The sequence below is a fragment of the Littorina saxatilis genome, linkage group LG11, assembly GCF_037325665.1.
Source record: "Littorina saxatilis isolate snail1 linkage group LG11, US_GU_Lsax_2.0, whole genome shotgun sequence".
NCBI classification, from domain to species: Eukaryota; Metazoa; Mollusca; class Gastropoda; order Littorinimorpha; family Littorinidae; genus Littorina; species Littorina saxatilis.
Window position 1 is genome coordinate 22,785,495 of NC_090255.1, and position 5,175 is coordinate 22,790,669.

Consider the following 5,175-nt stretch of genomic DNA (forward strand, 5'->3'; position numbering starts at 1 on the left):
GTGTTTGTGAGAGAGACTACCAACTCAGACGCTGGATTGGAATCAAGAAAGCCCTTGCAGATTTGAATACTCTTAAACGTGAATGGCCGTTTCCCCAAAATGTAGCACAAGACCTGCTGATTCTGTGACAAGAGGGGCTGTTAACCCGTGATTTGTAAAAATGTAGAAACATTTTACAAATTACGTCGAACCTAAAACCTTGATTTGTTAAAATGTAAAAATATCGCATTCCATAATAGTAACACATGCCTTTTATTATTATTATTATTTTTTTTCCTTACACCTGTTCCTTGTTCCGGTGTTCTCTCGCGCCGCCCCATCCCTGCATTCGCTGCTCCATCCACATCTGAATTTCGTTCCGCTGCCAGACCTGTCGATTTTACAGACGCTCCAGGGAGGGATGTCGGGTCGTTGCGGTAGGCTACCCTCGGAAGTTGACACTGCACTTCTGCTGAGTCACTTCGACGGTGTTCAGTAGTGGGTCTGTCCCGAGCTAACGGACTCAGCCCACTACCTACTATGCCCCCTACTAACGACATTGACTGCTAAGTCGCGGAGCCAGACTAAGTGAGCGTCCCCTCCAGAGAGCAGACCGCCACCACGTCCCTCCGTCGACCCCCCAGAACGTCACACGTTGAAGACTGACAGCAGAAGTACTATTTAGGGAAGGATGGAACAGGAACAATGAGACCAAGGTCACCATGAGAGCTCCGGGCATGAAGGGCCACAAGAGCAAGGACATTTTATAATTTTGGATGATTAATGAGATGAGGATGATTATAATGATGATGCTATGGATTTCCAATTTGGTTTGAGACTACGTGACAGGGCAGCACTCTACGCTTTCTGTCATAATATATCCTGGTGTCAGCCAGGCCCGAGAACTGCCGCACCTGCGGTGTTGGTCAGGTAAACAGAACCTGAGCACCCTCAAAGTCGCATTCGTTAAGTGAATGACACTCGGCTGTGTGATCCCAGCCTTCCCATAGGAACCATAGCACTTCCACTCTGGGTAGGAGCCGACCGTAGCCCGAAAAACCCACATGACCCTGATGGGATTCGAACCCACGACCTCCCGGCCCGCAGCCCGATGCGCTAACCACTGCGCCACGGGGGCCGGTGCCTTTTATTATTATTAATATTTGTTGTTTGGAGCCTCTATGTTGGGTGTAACCTGGACTAAGAGGGGTAGAGAGATAATCTCTAAAATCCCATGTTGAGTCTTGGTATAACAAGGCCGGCTGGGGTCTTGGCACTGAGTGCAGAGGGCGATAGAAGGGGAGTGGACTTGTTTCTACCTGTGTAGGGAGCATGATGGCAGATAAAGGTGAAGCAACTTACTCGCAGTGTTGTGAGCAATGAGAGAGAGATTGAAGTGACATGCTTGGTGAGTGACCCCTGCTAAATACCAGCTGAATTGTTAGGAGTGAGTGTGGAGTTGAGGAGAAGGTTCTTTGGAATTGGGGTTATGTCTCTATTTGTCTGTCTGTCTGTCTGTCTGTCTGTCTGTATCTTTTTTTGTATCACTATTTGTGTCTATCTGTCTGTATCTTTTTTTGTATCACTATTTGTGTCTGTCTGTCTGTCGGTACCTCTCTCTCTCTCTCTCTCCTTCTTAATGACCTCCCCCTTTATATTCAACATTTATGTGAACTTTTTGCAGATGATACCACAATTCACTCCAGTAACAAAAATTTAACTCGCTTATCAGAATCCCTCCAAGGAAGTCTAAACCAGCTGACAGAATGGACTGACCTAAATCACATGTCTCTTAACCCAAAGAAAACCAAATATATGATAATTACAACTAGACAAAAACGACAGAATTTTACCTCAACTGGTCCCGATTTAATGATTGACGGCAATATAGTGGAAAAAGTCGACCATCACAAAGTTCTAGGTGTCCACATCGATAACAACCTGTCTTGGTCAACTCACATTGAACAACTTAGTAAATTAGTGTCAAAGAAAGTGTACCTCTTATCTAGAATTAAACACTTCCTTAATTGTCAAGCCAGGAAGTTATTTTTCACTGCTCATATTCAGTCTCTTATTGATTACGCATCCACTCTATGGGACTCTGCAAGTGATAATTCCCTAAAGCTACTCAGCAGATTACACAAAAGAGCGCTAAAAGTAGTATTACTCAAACAGACTACTCTCACCGACTCAGACTACATCAACATAGGGGTCCTACCTCTAAAGTCAAGAATGAATTACAACAAAGGAATAATGATGCATAAAATTATGACAGAAAATGCACCCGAAACCATTTGCTCAAAGTTCTCTTTGAAGAATTCGCACCACTTTATAAAACTAAACACTCCTCTTCCTAGGATAGACCTATTTAAATCAAGTCTTGTTTATTCAGGAAGCAGCCTCTGGAACGCTCTTCCGGACGCCCTGCGGCAATCCACCAACACGGATTCTTTTAGAACCAAATATTCTTTCCATTTAATGAACTCTATGAACAAATAAACTTGATTGGTATGTTTTCTTTGTATACAGTTGTTCATTATCGGAATTATGGTTTATTGTGACAAAATCACGAAGATTTGGCTCTGTAATACATTGTTTTGCTGAGCTAATGTATTGTTGGGTTACTTTCCGTTTATCTTCATTGCTTTACACCCAATTTTGAACACTACCTTATGATCTACAATGCTTCTACATAATGCGCTTCATGTACATAAACTTATATGTTCTACCATTAATGTTTTTATGTAAACTTTTTTATTTTTTTTATTTTTTATCCTTAGTCATAGTTATAGTAAAATAGTTTAGTCCCTCTTTAGGGCGAGGGCCAGATGCAAAAAAGCATATCTATGCTTATTCTTGTCACCCTCGAAAAATAAAGATTTGTCATTGTCATTGTCATTGTCATTGTCTCTCTCTCTCTCTTTCTCTCTCTCTCTCTCTCTCTCTCTCTCTCTCTCTCTCTCTCTCTCTCTCTCTCTCTCTCTCTCTCTCTCTTGCCTTATTTTTACCTTTTACACGTTTCAGTAGATACATGTACCTAATTAATTTCATAACATGACTTATGTAACAATGCTACATTGTTATTATTTGCAACGTAGTTGTTCCATTGATTCCTCAGTTCACAGAATTTTTCTTTCCTCGAAGTTGCACACGTTTTTGCTTGATTGATACAGTTTTCATTATGCCTTTGACATAATATGTCATGTTCGCTTGTATGTATATTTTTGTTTGTTTTTTTAGTCTGTTAATCGTTTGCTTGTTAATCGTTTGTTTTTATTACTTCTTTAATTGATATTCCAACATTTTTTAAACGTATTATCATTAGATTAAACCCTCCCATGGGCGAGGGCTGGATGTAAAAAAGCACCTGTTTGCTTATGCCACTACCCTCGTAAATAAAGAATTTGTCATTGTCATTGTCATTGTCATTGTGTCTCTCTCTCTCTCTCTCTCTCTCTCTCTCTCTCTCTCTCTCTCTCTCTCTCCCTCCTCTATGTGTGTCGAGTCTGTCTGCCTGACTCCGTTTTTGTATCTCCGTGTATAATTAGGTCTTTCTGTTCCTCTTCCGTGGCTTCTTTATGGGGGCGAGGACGCCCCCATTCTATACGGATAGTTTAGAGGTTGACCATGGGCAGCGCCATTTTGTTGTGAAATACGTCATCAGTTTGTGTACACAGGAAGTTGTGACATCCGTCACCCTATGGGAGGGGTGGAGGCAACATTGTTCATCTGTAGAAAGTTGTGAAATGCGTCACCCTATGGGAGGGGTGACGTCAAAATTGGTCATCACAGAGTTTGTGTAACACAGGAAGTTGTGAAATACGTCACCCTATGGGAGGGGTGACGTCAAAATTGTTCAACAAAAACATGATTCGTCGCATATTATTGTGCAGGGTCAACTGCAACAAACTCAAACAGAGCCATTCATAGCTTGCTGTATTTGAGTGACTTATATACCGACATTTTTATTTCTTATCTTCAGCACAGGTGTAGGAAAAATCATGAACCAAAATGTTATTTATTTTGTAATTTAACATTTTTTTTACAAATATGACCATGGTCTTTTAAACATACAGTGACATTAAACATTGTTATGTTAAAAAAAAGAAAAAAAGAAAAAAAGCTTTTGTGCACAAATCAGAAAATACATTGTACATTTTACCTACAGGCCAAACAGTGTCTGTTGGCGGCAAAAGACCCAGCAAGTTGCTATTTTTAGATCGATTAAAAGTTGTCAAGAATAGGCGCTTACATTTGGATGTGTCCACTGATAGTAGGTTTGGTTGTGATCAATCAGAATGATGTGGGAATAAAAATGTATGACAGTTTGGTATGATGACATGTAATTCAAATATGCTGAAATGTAATATTATACATGATATAATTTAATTATGGCTGTTGCCATGACCATAAACCCCAAGAAAGGTTTAATGTTATGTAAAATCAAAATACCAAAATCAAGCACCTACTAATCTGGTCTACGGTGCGGCTTGGACCTAATATGGATGGACACGCAACTCGCTCAGCCAGCCAGCGCTGCGAGACTTACAGCGGCCAACTTCGCCGCGGCGCGCTCATTGGCTCAGCATTGAACTTGCGTCAAGGCCGATGCGCGTAGATTCCCAGAATGTTTACTTTCGGTTAGATTCTTCGACAGCATTCGCAGAGGTGACTGCCGTTACAGAGGTGATTAAAACTGACCATCGAAAGGAAAATAAGATTCATATTGGTAATACTAATAACATACTTGCACAAGCATGTATCTACCAAAACTGTATGGGAGCACATAGTTGGAAAGGCGTGGTGAAGCGATCAAATCGAATCGTCCGTCAGTCAGTGCACTGATCAGCCACCACGATTGAACGTCACTGTCCGTATTTTGTATGTAAGCAGAGCTTCCAAACTAGTTAAATCCTGATGTAGTTTACAAAAACAAAACAAAATCTCATTCCTGTTCCATTGTTATTCTTGTATTTGTGATATATTCTAGTGAAACTGAAAGTAAGTGTTAAAAGCAGAAAAGCCGGACCGAATCAGGTAATTGGGTTGGGAAAGTTTTGCTAAGAAATCCTGTTATTTCCCTGGGTTAATAAGCATCTCTTTGTCCAACTATTTACACAATTTATTTGACTAGTTTGTGGTTTCAATTGAAATTATTGTTGTATTTATTTCTAGACTACAAGAACTTGCATTGAT

General features: G+C 40.6%; 1 non-coding gene across 1 annotated transcript; it reads right to left on the reverse strand.

The window, feature by feature from the left end:
- Positions 1-1,044: 1,044 nt before the first annotated feature.
- Positions 1,045-1,118, reverse strand: Trnar-gcg (transfer RNA arginine (anticodon GCG)). The gene has a single exon. It is a non-coding gene; the product is annotated as a tRNA-Arg (tRNA).
- Between the last annotated feature and the right edge of the window lie 4,057 nt (positions 1,119-5,175).